This window comes from Gadus chalcogrammus, chromosome 14, assembly GCF_026213295.1.
Source record: "Gadus chalcogrammus isolate NIFS_2021 chromosome 14, NIFS_Gcha_1.0, whole genome shotgun sequence".
NCBI lineage: Eukaryota > Metazoa > Chordata > Actinopteri > Gadiformes > Gadidae > Gadus > Gadus chalcogrammus.
The window spans coordinates 15,862,964-15,881,047 of record NC_079425.1 but is presented as its reverse complement, the minus strand read 5'-3'; the positions used below and the strand labels follow the sequence as shown (position 1 = coordinate 15,881,047).

General features: G+C 40.9%; 1 long non-coding RNA gene and 1 pseudogene across 2 annotated transcripts; both read left to right on the top strand.

The window, feature by feature from the left end:
- LOC130403176 (ADP-ribosylation factor GTPase-activating protein 2-like) overlaps positions 1 to 18,084 on the top strand; it is a 54,809-nt pseudogene that overhangs the window by 28,206 nt on the left and 8,519 nt on the right.
- Positions 15,058 to 17,033, top strand: LOC130403178 (uncharacterized). 2 transcript variants are annotated; one of them, XR_008904069.1, is made up of 5 exons: positions 15,058 to 15,442; positions 15,556 to 15,755; positions 15,937 to 16,078; positions 16,251 to 16,406; positions 16,583 to 17,033. It is a non-coding gene; the product is annotated as an uncharacterized LOC130403178 (long non-coding RNA). The 2 variants fall into 2 exon arrangements; XR_008904070.1 differs by having other exon boundaries at positions 16,251 to 16,638; positions 16,863 to 17,033.

Genomic DNA, 18,084 nt, shown 5'->3' with positions numbered 1-18,084 from the left:
TCCGCAGTTACCATTCAAGCATCTCCAATCTCCAAAATAGTGATTGCAGCTTCCGTAAGTTTGCCTGAAATATATGTCCACCTGTGATCAAGAAAAATGAATTGTGTTAACACTTTCTAATAGCTTTCAACAAGGCTTCGAGGCAATTTGATGTAGCAGCATTTTTGTCATATTTGTTGAAATTCTGACTAATAAATAATTAGTTCATTATGAGCAGTAGCATAAGTTAAACTTTTTTGTCTTTTTTGTTAGTATTTTGTTAATATGATGTTCATATATATTTGGTGACACTTTACATACATTTACATCAATTACCATTAATAATAAAATAAAAGTTAAAATATTGTTTACATTTATACCTGAGTTAACATGCACACCATTAGAAAAAATACTTTAAGTATTATTGTATGTATTGTATTTTTATCCTGTGTTTTCCACTGCTGCTGGGCTGTTGCAAGAAACTAATTTCTCCTTCAGAATATTTGTATAAAGTTGTAACTAATCTAATTTAATATATACCTCATGCCATTACCTTGCTTGAAATATATGTTGTTTAAGTTCTTACCTTAAGGGATCCATTCAGGTGTTTTTCTTGTGGAACGACCCTAACAGTGCCTGCAGTGAAATGTGATGCAGATGCAACGGAGATCAGCAGGAGCAAACTGGATTGAGAAAATCCAGAAGGAAGCCATTGTGCCCGAATCTCTCCTCCGAGTACTTGCGTACCATAAGCAGTACTAAAGCATCTTAACCTTCAGCATCAGTCAATGACCCACCCACAACATACCATAAGGGAATGTTTGACACATCTGGTGCCAAGTCCATCTGCCTTTCTCAAAATTGTTGATAACTGGTTTTTCTGCTACTATAAAGGGTGTATAAGCAGGAAACAAGTGGAGGATTTGAATTCTTACAGGAAATCTTGAGCATTTATAAAAACGTGTCTGTCTACATTATTACTAAGTAACAATCCTTTGTGAGCTATCATTTTACCGGTAAGAAACTTGCTTGGGAATTCAACCCAATTCATCAAGTCTAACCCATTAGCACTAGGAAGACAAACAAATGTCCTGATCGCAGTACGATCTAAGATTTTTCATGGCATGAGCATGCTTAGGAACATGAGCACACTGGAGAGTTTTTTTTTAATGTATGTATTTAATGTTGTATTTAGTGTAGTGTTGTATCAGACTCTAGGGTCAAGTACTACCTTGTCTTCCCCAGACTGTAGGATCAAATAAGGTCATATTGTTCACCCCTTAAACGGTAAAGTACAGCGTTTTTACCTAAAAGTCCCATGAGGCTGAATCAGGGATGGACTGGGACAAAAATTTGGCCCGGGACTTTGGGATGGAGAGGCCTTTATTATGAGACTGCGGGAATAGCGTGAGTAGAATTTTGCCACGGTGTAAAATAATAAAAACTAGTCCTTATCCGTGGGTATGTGCATTGCAACTGCATGTAAATGTTGGGATGTGCATGTGTTTAGAATATTGTGAAGATCACAAATATGGGAAATATTACAAACAAACAAACAATCAAGACAGTGATCAGTTAGACGTTGTGTGCGAGTTGAGGTTGAGGTTGTCAGGTGAGTTTTGAGTTGTGACTTGAAGGTTGTAATTGTGTCAGACTGTTTTATGTGTGGGGGGAGGGAGTTCCAGAGCCTTGTGCTGAACGCTGAATGACCGGGCACCCATTGTAATGAGTCGTGATGTGGGGATACATAGTAGTCCAGCAGAGGTTGAGCGGGAGGAGTGTATTCTTGAGGAGGTCACAGAGCTAACTGGGGGCTAAGTTGTGGAGAGCTTTGTAGGTGAGGAGTAAGGGTTTTGTATTGGATGCGGTAGTGTACTGGAGCCAGTGAAGTTGGATGAGGACCGGGGTGATGTGGTCAGATGATTTGGTGCGGGTGATGATCCGGGCGGCTGAGTCCGATGATCTGCAGTCTGTTGATGAGTTTTGGGTGGGGAGTCCGGTGTGTAAAATATTTGTGTAAATAGTTTCTGCTTGTAAATCTTTGCTTCATAGAAGAATTTTTCTTACTTGTATACTTCTGGTTTTAAGTTGTATTTATGGATAACTATTTATTTAAAAGATTTTGGACATTCCCAGTACTTGTGTGTACTGTATGTATGTTTTGGCTGTTCTGTGAACTGTGTAAAGGAGCGTAACGCCATAAAGGAGTTATGCTTAGGGCCCCAAAATAGCTAGCAGCGACACTGGGTCCGGGTCAACAGTTTCTTCAACTGTCAGACCCTGTGCAAGGGCAAGGGCTACCCAAGCTAAAGTGGGCTTTCCCCTGAAGAAGAAGTAGCGTAATGCTACAGAAATCTAGCCTGGATGCTAGTCCGTCAAATTCTTGACGCAAAAGGGCTGCTGCCACCACTGAAAGTGAAGCTGCAGCCTACGAAAAGAGGACAACGAAGTGGAGAGAGCCACTCAGGACCACACATTTTTGAAAAGCCCCTCAAACCTAGTCGATATTACAAGTAGGCTAGCTACATTCAGCAGCACTCAGAGTTGTTCCACAAGAACCTCCATTGAAACAGATGTCAATGGAATCCCACAGATCACTCATTAATCCGTACTCCGAACCACCTACTTAGAAAGCCGAGAATGCGTGAGTTTGAGAGACACTGAGTTCAAGGAAGAAGAAGCAAGCAAAAGACAATCTAAGAATTATCTGCAGTCTACCAATACTGGCAGAGATTTTGCACCTGAAAACCACAAAGCCCTTGCTAAATACCACATGCGCAGAGAACTTTTCATCTCTGGCCTTCTCGAGTTAATGAATCACCTGACCATTACTGGTCATAGAAAGCTTATTTTGTGAGTGTCACCCAGAACTTGAACTTGACAGCCAGAGAAGAATTGAAGTTGATGGTCAAATGGCTAGGAGATGACTCAGAACAAGCCAAAGATAATTTGTGTCAGTGCACGTTTCAATCCCTTGCAGGTCTCAACATGGTGTGGCAACGTCTTGAGGCTGTAATGGGACTCCAGAAGTCATATGAAATGCCACTGCCTTAATGATGATATTCCAAAACTACCAACAAAGACAACACCAAGCTCAGAGAACTGGGGACCTCCTGAAATGGAATGTGCTGAAGGGAAAGGCTAGCCCTACTAGGCCTTGCTTATTAAGATACAGCTTGTGGTGTACAGCCTTCAAGAGAGATGGATAACCCAGGGATCCAGATACAAAGAAGCATTTCCTCCTAGGGATGGGGATTGTTAATATTTATTGATATCGATACCTTTATCGATACTCCTCCTTACCGATCCAAGTCTTTATTGATACCACTATCGATACTTTTCGATTATTTGGTGGAAAAGAGGACGCGACAATATGTTTTTAACAGAACTGGTATTGCTTTTATTGTTTAACAATAACAAAACGTTTCTAGCCTTCAATAAACATGATTAATGTAATAGGCCACTTGAAATGACATAAAACTAACAATAAGAAAGAATATTTCAGCAGCACCAAATGAAAAATAAAATGTCCTAATGTATATAAATAAAAAAAATAATATGCTGTGTCACTCAAAAGGAAATAAATACAGCTCATAAATTAACAGGTATTTCTTTGCAGAAAAAATTACATGTCTGCCTTGTCAGCATGATCCTCAAATGCTCCCTGGCTGATGGTGTCCCAGCAGTGGAACACACCCTGTCTGAAGGGGTGGAAGACGCTTGAAACAGTAAGGTAAGTAATGAGAGATTTCCGCTAGCAGGGGCAGGGGGGTCTCTCTTTGTCCACCACCAGAGAACTGGGTCCTCTGCCTTAGAAATCATAGGCAGGCTTCTGTAGAGCTGGACTTCCTCACGTACTCTCTGCTGAATGCTGCTGTTGGAGTTATTCATATGGATGATCCTTCGCTCTTGTTCCTCCTCTGCAAATAGCTCCTCCAAGGCACTCTTGGGTTGTGGTGGGTGGACTGACTTCAACCCGAGGATTCTCATACATAGCCTCCTCGTTTGTGTCGCTGTCCTCATGGGACTCAGGGATTGGTATATCTGCTTCTGTAGCATTTGTTGCTACAGCGGCCTCCTGCAAACGTTCCCAGGTGGTGTGCCCGACACGTTTGGCTTTAAACCTGGGGTCCATCGCTGTCCCCTCTTCGAGGAACTGTTGGATTTTTCCTCCTGGTAACGTCCAGATAGGTCAGTCAAAACCTTCCGTTAGAATGTCGGATACAAACAAAGAGTCTCCTTCCTGAACTGTGAAGTGGGCCTTCAGTTTCATGAGTATCAAAAGGATCGGTCCACAGGTGGTGGTTTCTCACTAGATGCACACAGTGTAGAAGTGTCCAGGACCTTTATGAACTCCTCTGCTTTTGTAAAGTCCTCATCTGTGATCCTATCCAGTTGGGCTTTCTTATACGTGGATCCAACACTGCAGCTTGGTAGCGCCTCTGCCATTTTGCTCACCAAGACAACGTCTTTCAAGCAAGAGGGGACGAAGCAATGAAGCGCCTCTGCTTCGCTCAGGAAACAGTGGAGAAAAAGCCCAAAATGAAAAGCCAGTACATAGAGTTTCATGCAGAAAATGCTGGAGAATAGGGGATAGGCAAAACGATTCTTTTTTGGGAATCAGTTCTTTCAATTCCGTTCACTATCACGATTCGTTTGTTTAATTCGTTCATTTGATTCGTTCATTGATTTGTTCGTTAAGTCAGATGTCTGTTATGTCATTGGCAGGGAATCGGAAATTATGGAATAAATGTTAATCAACATGCATGTAGCCTACTACTTTTTAAAGGAGGCATATCATACCACCAGGTGTGAGTGTGATTAGCCATTACAAGCAGGTTTGAAATGTGCAGCATTGTGACATCACAGGTGGGCGTGTCCACCTAGATGTGTGCTGGATAGATTCAGTCTACCAGCCTACCCAGTGGACTGAAGTAAACGTTGCTCATCTATCTAGCAAAGATCTATGTGGACACGCCCACCTGTGATGTCACAATGCTGCACATTTTGAAAACGGCTTGTAATGGCTAATCACACTCACACCTGGTGCTATGATAGGTCCCCTTTAATGTTCTGGCGAAATTACCAGGTTAAGGGAAAATATCAAGCATATATCTAAAGCACATCCATATTTTTTCATAAATATCCTTAATACATAATGGGGTGCAGTTAGGCCCTGTTACACGAGGACGCTTGCGGTAAAAACAACAAAATATTCTATCGGAAGTGCCTTTAGTTTAGACGGTGACTGGCGTTTTTGGGGCCTTAAAAACGCAAAAATCCTGAAACCACCCTCCAGAGTGGAAAACTTGAATACGCTCCGCCGTAGCGTTTCCATCTACACTGCCAGAAGCAAAACTCTGCTCAGATCTGCTCACGTCGCGTACGAGTTTACGTCGCAAACATGCGCCAGTACAGGGAAATAAACAACATGTTGGATTATTTCCATGCTCGGACCTTCAAGGCTGCCCTGGCAGCTCTAATAAACGTACAGGAGTCTTTCCACGAAATATACAAGATATGTACTGATAGTATTACTGAACAAAGAAGGATCTTTTGGTTTCACACGGCACGGATAAGAGAAGAAGGAAGGATTCTACCATGCGCTCAGACATGGCGGTGTTGTGTGATAGTGTAAGCACAGCACCAAACCTAGCCGCCTGGCATGCATACCCATCGAATTCCAACACACTTTGCGTCACCGTATGCACGCAGATTATGCCTCCCTAGGAAAAAGAAAACGCTCGTCTAAACCCGTAATAAAAAGTGAAGACGCGACGCCACTTTTGCATCTTCTTTTCAGACCGTCATCATGTAGAACGTAGCCGAAGAATTAAATAGGGTCGTCCAGTAGCGCTAATAAGCAGTGGAAGCACGTAAGCAGCAGCAGCAGCACCATTGTGCGAATTCCCTACTAGACCAAAACAGACTCGTAATGGTAGGTAAAAACAATACTTTTTTAAAGCATGCCTACAGTGATCGTTAGTTTAACTTGTGTGGGGGACAGTGCCTTATCATTTGTTTACCCATGGGCCTGGCAACGCGATGCTACCTGCTGTAGTACTTTAATTGCTGAATCGATGAGAATGTTTTAGACTCAATCAATACAAGGTCGCGGGGGAGAACAAATATCTTGTTTCGCTTGCATATTTTATTTACGTGACCAATTTTTGTTTTATGTTTAAAAAAAAAGAAAAATTAATCATTTCTCTTGTTTTGGAAGTCAGTTCTCGTCGTTCACTCTCGGAGAATTGTTCATTCTGACCGAATCGTTCCGACCAACCCATCACTACTGGACAATGACCAGGCGGAGCTTGCACCACCTCTGGAGAGGGTAAAGAACTCTGGTACCTGCCAACCTTCTGTGGTTTACCGCTAGAAGAAAGCCAGAACAAATAAAGTGGTGTTTGATTCAAAGCGCTGAATGTGAGGTAGTTTCTCTGAATGACGTACTACTCAGTGGCCCAGAATTAAACCAACACCTGTTGGAAAGTTCTTCAAAGTTTGCGCTCCAGCAAAGTTTATGAACCTGCCCGATTAATTGTACTGCTGTCAGTATATTCTAGCTAATTGATATTCTATGAACATATCCCTTACATATTAGACAGTGTGATAATAGTATTCTTTTGGGCACTAGGTGCATGCAGTTTTTGTTTTGTACTGAGACTGCAGTTGGCTGTTCAACAGGACTGTTTTGTATGCTAAATCAAAAAGATGAATTTTGCGTACCCCTAGATCAATTTTTCGTACCCCCAGCGGCCCGCATGCGACCCTTTGGCTAGGCCCTTACGGCCCTTTGCCAAAAAAAAGAAGAAATGTGAATATATGGGATTCATTTTCCTTTGATTGTTTGTAGGCAAAAAGTCACCATACATTATCAATTTGGTAACAATATCTTGCTTGTATATGGCATGAAAAGATTGTTTGAAATGGCATCGCGAGACTATCCTAGCGTCTAGTTTCTGAGCTTGCTAAAATCACCTAGCTATGCGATCCAAAGAAGTGATGTGGAATCAGCCCTTTAAGCAGAGTCTGCATGATGCATATGACCTATGGATGGCCGGGACGCAGATAAAGAATGCACTGCCGAGTTAACTTAGAGAGCATCAGCCCGCCACCTGCTCAGGGACTGGGTCAGCGCTGCCTTGGAAAAAACTGGACAAGGAAATTATCCGCAAGTCCTTCAAACTCTGTGGACTGTCACTGAAAACAGACGGAGGGAAGACGACTTCATCCTTTGCTTCAGAGAGGGACAGCTGTGGCAACAGGGACAGGAGGGAGAATACAAGAAGAGCAGGATGAGGCAGACGAGGTTGAGCTGCTTAATAATTAACTTGTTGTTCTTGATGATGACAATGATGGGGAGGAGGGTGTTGAGGGAGACACCGAACAGCTGTAGAAAAAAAAAAGCTAATTCATACCGTTAAGATACCGTTAAGATTTTAACCATTATATTATTCAGGCAAACTATTTTACTGGTAAAGCAGATTTTGTTTGTTAGTCTATTGATCGTTTATTGCCCATTCATATTTGTGCTGATTTAATCGTCTTTTCATATTCAATTTTGTTGGCTGTGGGTAGCCTCCAGCCTGCTCTGTGATTTGTCCTTATGATAACAGGACCAGATGTTTTTTTTTGATGATTATTGTGTTTGAGAAATAATTGCAATAAACTAAGTCCTGTTAAGAGACTGACACACAAAAGTTTGAACGTTCATTGGGGACCAAAAAAACGCCTATAGAGCATTCTTAAGTTGGCTGTTTTTGCCAATTCTACCAAAATGCTTTACGTTGGAACGAGATATTGACACAAAATGAATGCAAGTTAAGGGATGTGTCCTCTATGTTCCTGGTACGCTTCAAGTTCCAGCCTCCTTCTGCGAGGACTTGCGATGGAATTGAGAATAGCGTTTAGTTTAGCATTCATCAATCACCTGTGTGATTGAGTGAATATGCAAAATGTTGATGTCTGCTAGAGCTGCTGCCCCCGCGATCCAACCCTGGATAAGTAAGAAATTTCGGGGTCATTTGAGAATGCAATGAGATGATTTAGATGATTTTAGAAATGTTGCCAAGAATCACACTGTACAACCAAATCTATCCTGACAGACATTATGGGTCCAAATGGCAAAAAAGTTTCAGAATTTCTAATCAATCGGAAGCCATGAAGAGTGTTTAACTAAGACCAGAATTTATAATGCCCCCTATGGTGATTTGGGCACCAAGCTTTTTGGAGACCTAAGGTACTGGTAATCATGCATGACTGAGAAATTTGATAACTTTTTTGGGCTGATCTATAAGCGTTTAAATTAAAAATAATAATGTCTAGTACAAATACAATAGGTATCCAGATACACTGTGAATATATATAAGTACTAGTGCTGACATTTATGAATGTGTAGCAAAGTATTTTTGATATATTTATATATTCCTTGCTGTCCTTTTTTAATGAGCAGAATTATATGCATTATAGGGCTGTACAACATACAAGTACAACTCTCTACAATAGTTAAGAGAATCATTCATGTTTATTCAAGGGTAGTCATTAATAATTGTTAATCATTTTTGTGATAGTCTTTTCGAAATATTATGCCAGACATTTATGGTAATGGTAGTTGTGAGGCAAGGCTGAAAACATTAATAATTAGCAAGTGTCATAAGTTTTAAGTTGACAGAAAATAAGATCTAACCCCCCCCCCTCTAAAAAAAAACGATCACATATCACAGAAAGACATGTCTAACACCCAGGCACACCCACCACTTTTTACATTTGAAAATGTCAAAAGTGATTACATTTATCTCAAAGAAAGCTAATAAAACTCATCAGTGGAAAAGACTCTGGGTCCGTAGAGTGTCGGTTGGATATCTGTATCTTATTGCTCAGTTGTTGGTAAAGGCTGATACTGTACAGCAGCCCTCTGACATCCTCTGAATCATCACTCCCACAGATCATGGCAATTGCTGCTAGAAAGGCATCCGGCGATGAAGGCCAGGTTCAGATTCAGACCGGTCACTACTGAGTACATAAATACAAGATATTTCAAGCAGTCATATGTACTTGTTTAAAAATTATATTGTTGTTTGCAATGTATAGCCACAAAATGAGGGTTTCAACATTACCTCTGCTCTCACTTGCTGGTGTGCTTCGCCAAACGCAAAGGACCCTGGGAAATGAAGTGGACTCCTGTTTCAATAACAGCCTCTCTCCTTTTTTCGATGATACGCTGCTGGGTTCGATGTTACACATCCTTGGCGCACCTGTTGTTTGTTGTTCCCAGCCTCACATAGAATGAACGAACAGCTGATGTACACCTGTACATAAGAGATATCCCGTCAATACATTGCCACACTTTAGCTGTTCTTCTGCAGTTTTATCTACTTTGTTGAATTAATTTGGTTTTTACCTGGTCATGTATTCCTATGAATTGAAGGCATCAATTGAACTCCGAAACTCTTTATTATGACTTGGGGAATAGATGACAACTGTGGGGTCCATTATACACCTAGTTGAAATCGATCAACATAAAAAGATCACAAATTAAATATCGCCCTTTCAGCTAAACAAACATAAAGTAAGGAAGACAAATAGGTAGGAAGGTAGTTTACCCATTCTCTTGATGGGGTAGTTTGGCTGGTAATTTGGGTTATCGTAAGGTGAAGCTCTGCAGGACTCCACGAACAGCACAGTGTTATTGACTGAAGACGTGGCTTGTATTTGCATGTAAATCTTCTCTCCAACTTCATAGTCCAGTGGGTATAAACTGGGACTGACCATTGTGCCAAAATTGTTGTCTGGGTAGAATTCAAAGCTATAGGTGAACATCCCAAAGCCCCGCTCTATTAATGTAAAGTTGTCCCTGTGTATTGTGAACCCCAGGGTTACATTTCCACGCTTTGGGTACTGGCAGGAAAACCCAATTTCCAACAGATGTTTCCTGGTTATGATGTCTCTGACATCTTCAAAAGTGGTGATCTCATTCTTGAAGATGAGATTATCATTATCCTCCTGTAGATCAAGGACACTTACATAATGTCATAGTAGCATAAACAAAATCACAGATGGTAACCATATCAGCATATCTTTGGATATCAATAAATTCATTTTGCAACATTTTATACCATATCCAGTGCAAATTCTAGTGTTGAGATCCCAAAATGAGAGGTTGCAGTTTCGGATATCGTCAGACATCTCAGGTCTATTTAGAGTACGGTAAGATTTATATTCCATGTGAATCTCATGCCCCTGTCACACCTTGACGATTTTGAAAAACGTATGCCGACGTATGAACAATTTGGCGAACACGCTGGAATACGTCAAATAAGTTATGGGTATGTTTTGAATACGTTTAAGTCGGCCTACGCTGGAGCATCGTGGTATACGCTGGCATAAGTCGTAGTACGTCGCAGTCGTCCAATTTTTTTTTCCACAACCGCATCTTCTCCAGGGGATGATGATGTAGGCGTGGGTGAGCGTCCATGTACACGCCTATGGCCAAGGCTAGCAGAGTCCTATGGAGTTTTCTTGACCATGTTGACAGCGCGGGGTCTACTGTGGTAGTGATTTGAACCAGCTTTTATACACCATTGGTGATACGGTGCCACCTGCTATGCATACGTCTATATCTTTGGCCATACGTCTAAGACTATCAATGGACATGAATCGCGCACGCTAGCCACACGCTAGGTGTTCGTTGTCATGCGCTGGCATTCGTCTATACGTATTCTATAATTTATTGATAGGTTCTGGATAAGTTACTAAAACGTTATGTAAACGTTAAGCACGTTATGAATATTGTATGCATACGGACCAAAGTAAAAAAAGATATATATTATCCAGCGTTTCTCTGTCTTTTGATAAATGTTGGGATACGTGTTTCCAAATCGTCAAGGTTTGACAGGGGGATCAGATTAAATGTATCGGGGGGCCGTGATTTTTTCAAGGCAGTAGTCAGACACAGATATTTCTCTGATAAGAATGGTGTAACACTTCTGACTAAAAGTTTTTATTTTGGGGAGTACTTCTTATTGTACAGCATTGCGTATTGAGAAAATTAACTTGTTCGAAAACGTAAGTGTCTACCGGAAAAAAACTAAACTAGTAACTAATTAACTAAATTTATGTTGAAACCTAACATCTTACGTTAAGTGGAAAAAAGTTCAACTTCAGTTAACTTAATTCAAAGTTAAAGTGTCTTGCAGCCACGTTTCAGCCATTGCGAGTTTGACAACATTCAGTGAGTACTGGAGGACTATACAGACCTTATATTGAAGTCATTTCCCTGGTTTTATGCACTTCCACTCGCTTTACGCACTCCAGAAGCAGACACTAGAGGGTGCGGGGCGTTTGCGTACAACCCGTTATGATATGTTTTATCATCGCCCTTCATACATTAATTTCAACCCGTATCATGCGTTAAATCCTGATCAGAATAATTTAAGTCAACTGCGTTATTTCTCAGTTATAACTCCAGAAATTTCTCCTTAATATAAATAAAGAAAAATTCTCTATATTTAATCCCGTCACTCCATACTGTCCACTAGACGTGCGACATCGCACTGGAATAAAGCATCTGTCCCACATGTGTCAATAGCATAATATTTGTATGTGACATTGTAAAGCAAGAATCATATGTCAATTAAATCACATTAATCAAATGTGTCAAGCCACACCCCTCATCACAATAGTAGTCCGTTACTCTTGATGCTTTCCATGACAAATCATGGCATTAAAAAAAGGGGTTATGTTCAAGATACATTTTACGTTTGGTGATTACAAACTGATTATCCAAGGTGATTCTCCGTCAGTCTTATTACCGTAACCCTATAAATACAGAGGTGAGCACCGTGGTAATGCTGCACCATATGGCACTTCTTGCGGACCATAGCAAATGGCAGGAGTCGAGGGAGAGGGTATTTAGGGACCATAACGATTCATTGGTAGGCTACATAAAAATATGTAACTCTATGTCAACCACTTCTTTTTTATTCTGGACTGGTGCGCTCCGTGCTACCGACAGAGTTCACTGGTGCAGCAGAGGTTGGCCACTCACTCTGCTTTTTGTTGTTGGGCGATCCCAATACCGTGACCCGCCGTAACAAACTACTTTTCGGGCCTCCATCTCACCCACAGTTGTCTCCACTTCACCATCCCTGAAATTTCTCTTTTTTTCTTGGGTCTAGATCCTGCTGTTTTTGGGCAGGAAGATGTTGTAGGGCTATAGGTCTTTTTACGCTGCCAAGCCGCGGTTCGGTCCGCGAAGCTTGGCACGCGATTTCACCTTCTTATCAAGTTGTGTTGTTCTCTGCCAATCTTGATGTGTTTTAATAAAACCACATCCAATGTACGGAATGTCCGCTGGTGACCGCCACTGAGGCTATAGTGCTAGGCTAACGATGCTCATTATCTTATGTTTCTATCTTCAGACCAATCAGAATGAGCGTGTTGGTAACCAGATCATCCACCCTCTGAGGTATTCAGAATACTTTATGTAAGCTTGGCTGCAGAGTAGCCATGGCCATAATTAATTCTAAGATTAATGATTTGTTTGTTTGAGGCTTGTTGTGGTTGAAAGGCAGTGTGCTTGATTGTGCTCATGCAGGAAAAGCTGTAGTGAAATGCTCAGCAACACAGATGACTGTTTCCCTTGAGAAAAATTCCATGGATGGCATCGACAAGAACTGGCTGAAGATGGATGACCCCTCCCGTTCTATGAGTCTAATGACACACATATCTGGACAACATGTCATGTCAACACCTGTAGAAACAAACTTGAGGAATTAAAAACAAAATTTCTGTGGGCCAAAACTTTCAAAAAAACAGAAAAAAGAGAATGTGCGTTAGTGCCATGATAGAGAGGAGGTGCGTTAGTGCCAAGATAGAGAGGAGGTGCGTTAGTGCCATGATAGAGAGGAGGTGCGTTAGTGCCATGATAGAGAGGAGGTGCGTTAGTGCCATGATAGAGAGGAGGTGCGTTAGTGCCAGATAGAGAGGAGGTTGCTTGGTGCCCTGATAGAGAGGAGGTGCGTTAGTGCCATGATAGAGAGGAGGTGCGTTAGTGCCATGATAGGAGGAGCGTTAGTGCCATGATAGAGAGGAGGTGCGTTAGTGCCATGAATAGAGAGGAGCATTAGTGCCATGATAGAGGAGGAGGTGCGTTAGTGCCATGGATAGAGAGGAGGTGCGTTAGTGCCATGATAGAGAGGAGGTGTGTTAGTGCATGATAGAGAGGAGTGCGTTAGTGCCATGATAGGGAGGAGGTGCGTTAGTGCCATGATAGGGAGGAAGGTGCGTTAGTGCCATGATAGAGAGGAGGTGCGTTAGTGGCCATGATAGGGAGGAGGTGCGTTAGTGCCATGATATGAGAGGAGGTTGGACAGTATCCTCCTTTCTGCAACAGCAGCTCAGGGGTCTAGATCTCCCGTCTGTTGCTCCCATTGTTGTCCAAGCATACCACAGCGTAGAAGAGAACGCTCAGACTCATGGAACAACCCGCTCTGCCCATCTCACACACACACTTGCACACTCTTGCACACACAAAAGCACTCCCACATATTTATTCCATATATTTATATAATTGAATGCCTCCCCATCGTTGTGAACATCTGAAAGCCCAGCTCTTCAGGGAACATTTCACAAGCTGACGTATGCAATTTTTCGGATAAGTCATCCAACTTTATCGAGCTGTACCATTGTGAACTAACTCTAGAAAAAATAATATTGGAATAAGAAAGCATCTGATATCTGATATATATTTTGTAACTTTTTTCAAAACCACTGATACAAAAAAAATAAAATAACAATCCAGCCTTTTATAGTAGTAGTAGTAGTATTAAAGTTATCAGTGTTACGTAAATGTGTGTGGGTGTGTGTTTAAATATATATGTGAAAATAGGCAGGGTATACAGAATGAATGAAAGAGAGCACCATGTTCAGCCAAGTTCTCTGCAATCTGTTTTTTCCTGTTCAGAGGTTATGAAAAGCCCGCCTCTCAATCACATGAATTAAACAGACTTCAATGTGTAGTCGTGAGAGCACAATGGCAAAAAGGGCTATTTTAATGCTTTTGCCTACATTATTAGGTATTGCTTTAACTCAGGAGAACTTCTATGGAGAAAGTTTAAGTTTTAGGTCTTTGCAAAAGACGAAGGATGGAACTGTTCAGGTATGATTTGGCATATTTTTTTCTGTAACGTCAAAGCAAAACAGAAAGAAGGCTGATGACTTTATATTCTGACAAATGGCTAAACTACAGAATAACTATATATGTATAACAGGAAATATGTTTCACTATCAAGAATTGAAATAAACGTATCCTATATATATCCTACTGTGCCTTTGCAGGTGAGCTTCTATCGAGAGAATGGCAGAGGTAGCTGCAAAGACCAACTCTCCTATCGCTGTGAGATTGGGTATTGTAATAACACAGAGGACTCCAAGCCTGTGCTTACAGACAGCAGCAGCTCTGCTCATGAACAGTGGTGCCAGTCGGAGGGACAGGCCAGAGTAGCCCCCCTCAACAACCATTCCCTTGTCTTAAAGTATGTCAAAATGTCAATGTCTTCAGCGTTTCACTTTGTTTGGATTTGTTCATCTAGGAATCGAGTAAACTCATAAGCACATTAGCAAGGCAGTAATAGTACATATATAAGTGGTTTTGCTAATCTAATTACTAATAATAACTAAATAAATAGCCAAGACATTTGATTGATTTTTGTGATTTATGAGGATCATCATGATTATGATCAAGATTATTATTATTTGACATGATCCTATCTATTTCATTTCTATCAGTGTTTTTTAATTTGTCTCAAATCGTTCATTGGAATTTGAGGTTCACTAATTACCCAGCGTAGATTATAATTATATGTCTTCACTGTCCTTCATTGTTTTAGAGACACAGGTTGCTGCTGGCCCCCTAATGTTCATGGTAAAACAAATGGATGGCTGGGGGAAAGTTGGACCTGGGATATCGATCAGACACACACACCTACAACAAAATTCCTGTCACTGCAACAGTGCCATATTTACGGGTAAAACATGTTTGTTAGTTCTCATATCAATATCTTACCTATTGTAAAACAAAAACCTTGCCCCATATGTTGATTTACCACAATGAATGGCTTCTGATGTATAGCATGTGATGTATAAAAGATGCAAAAAATGTGAGTTGTTTAGATCTTAGTTAGATTACAGCTGCAATTCCTCCTGCAATGACAAGTCTTACAATGATTCCTAAAATAAATCTGAAAAATGATACTTTATAAAAATGTATCAATCATCAGAAACCATACTTCTGAACACCAACCCTAAAATGTATCTTGGTATTTTGTGTTTTTATGTACTGTATAGGGTTCCTCAGAACTGTTTCACAAAGCTTCGACTTCTGGCCTATGATCCGGATGGGGACCATGTGCGATGCCTTTTTGCATCAACAAGTGTTGATTCAAAGGTTACTCTGGATGAGGTAGTATAATTAAAAAACAAATTGGTACAATTATGAAACAAGATTGCTTTAGGGTTGGAATGAATGGTCTTTAATGATATTGATTGGCTTAATTTGATTCTTCATATCACTAGAATGAGTGCACAATCAAAGCTACAGGCCTGCTAGATGTTGGGCTCCATGTGTTTGAGCTGGTGCTTGAGGACCACCCCAAAAGAGATGTCAATCTGACTTATGACGATGGATCCTCCTCTGAAAAAAAAAGCGTTCAACATTCACCCTGGTATCCACTCAACCCCTTTCAGCCAAATATATCTACAATTTACGCTACAGAGTAAGACGCTTATACTTCAAACATTACCCAAAGTTTTCAGTGATGATGTATGACATTTGTAACAAATTAACCTAAAATAATAGCTCTTAAATCGTACCTACAGTATCTTGATTACAGAGAATGTTATGACGATATTAATTAATTGTAAAATACTAATAACCCCACCATCTCTGGGTTTCAGTCCTATATCCGGCACACAACTGCATAGCCGGTCACGTGGTTCCCCAGTACCTGCTGCCGACAGCATCCCACGGCGACGTTCGCCAGGCTTCTGTTGGGGAAAGATTCCAGCTTCATATCCACGCCCAGGCCAGCGAGACCAAGTACCTAGCCATTACTTTAATCAACAATAAGAATAAAGTAGAATCTTCAGTGTACCTGGTCACGATTGTGTCTTGATTGTTTACTTTGTATTCACAGAGGTAAAAAAAATGTGATGCGTAGGATTTTTACATATGTGTCAATTCATTGCTTATCTTTTCATATTTTTTGAAGGATTATGGACTTTCAGATCAGTGGCCCTCAGAACATGGCCAAGAGTATGACCACTGTTACTTTAGGGAATGCGTCAGTCATTCTGAACTGGACACCAGCTCTCAATGACCTCTACCGGCTTGTACCAGTTTGCTTCACTGCTGAGACATATGAAAGGTATGAATGTGTGTCTCTATTGTACAGGAAATACAAATGAATAGTTATTTGCCTCCAATTCAATGCTTTTGTTTCCTTATATGTCCATCAATGTATCATGTTTCTTGAGCCTGTCAACGCTAACATTGAGAATGTTGTCCAGTCAGTTATGATATTTGTTTTTTCTAATCCTTTAGCCAATCAGAAATGAGGTGTGTTATTGTAATGGTTACCAGATCATCCACCTCTGAAGGTATGCAGAATACTTCTGTATGCTTGCAACACTAGTGATTCTAGCAGCTCACTATCAAGTTCCGAAATGTTCTATCCCTTTCATTAAATTGAAACAAAGATAAATCAAATAATTCAAGACTGCAGAAGTTGCCATGGCCATAATAAGTGCAAAAGACTAATGATTTGTTTTGTATGAGGCTTGTTGTGGTTGAAAGGCAGTGTGCTTGAATTGTGCTCATGCAGGTAAAGCTGTAGTGAAATGCTCAGCAACACAGATGACTGTTTCCCTGGAAAAAATGTCCATGGATGGCATCGACAAGAACTGGCTGAATATGAATGACCCCTCATGTTCTATGAGTTCTAATGCCACACATATCATGGCCACCATGTCATTCAACACCTGTGGAACAAAACTTGAGGTATGTTTCAACATAAAAGGGGAACATTGTATCATCGTAGGATTTTACATTGATGTTGACACCAGATGCATATTACTAATTTTATTTATTTAAACTTTATTATTCTAGATTTCTGCTATCATATTTGCCAAATCAGATACAAAGATAGCAAAGTAGATAATCACTATTTTAAAGGTTGCGTAGGTGATTCGCTTTTTTGGCCATTTTTGCAAAATTACTTGCAATCCTTATCATAACCCGCTTACAGCCACTGAGTTAGAAGTACTGACATGAAAATTTAACTTGTCAATCATCTGTGGAACGGGCAGGGCTCGAAAAACTCCAGCCAATCATTTCCATTGCCACCGAGTTTCATTGGACAGTAAGTACGTCAATCAAACGGTCGTACTGCACTCCCCCTCCCCCGCGCCCCGCGCGCGACCCCTTCGTGCAGTACTCGTGACCCAGAGCTCGTGACCCAGAGCAAGCTCCTGTTTGTTGTTATCCTGCGGTATCTGCTGGAACTAGTTAATCCACATTTGGACCTAGCAGTAGAAGACAATTTCCATGGCAGACAAGACGCCACCATCCCCACCACCACCACCAGCACCAGCAAAGAGAAGGAAAACTCTTTTTCAGAGAGTAATTGATAATAAAAACGCTGAAAGAGAAAAACTGAAATCAAGAATAATCCTAGGCGCTGCTTTTGAACGTTTGCGGCAACTGAAGGACGAGAAGGGTCTAAAAAACCGATGCTTGTGTGGCGGTTGACCTAGTTTCAAAGTTTATACCGTTTATACTCGGTAATACCGGTGTTGAGACGAGTGTTACTCGGTGTGAAAATGTCCACACCGCGGCAACCCTAGTGAAAACCAGGACTTCCAATACAAATATATGAAACGAACATACATTTTCTAAAAATAGTAATGATTTATGTGACCGGTTAATGTTTATAACATCTGGTGCAACCATAGCCGCGAGAACGTATTCTCAGCAGGGGGTGCTGGGAAAAAAAACCCGGCCTGCACTAGACTCGCAACTCGTCACATTGATAAAAAAAAAGATAT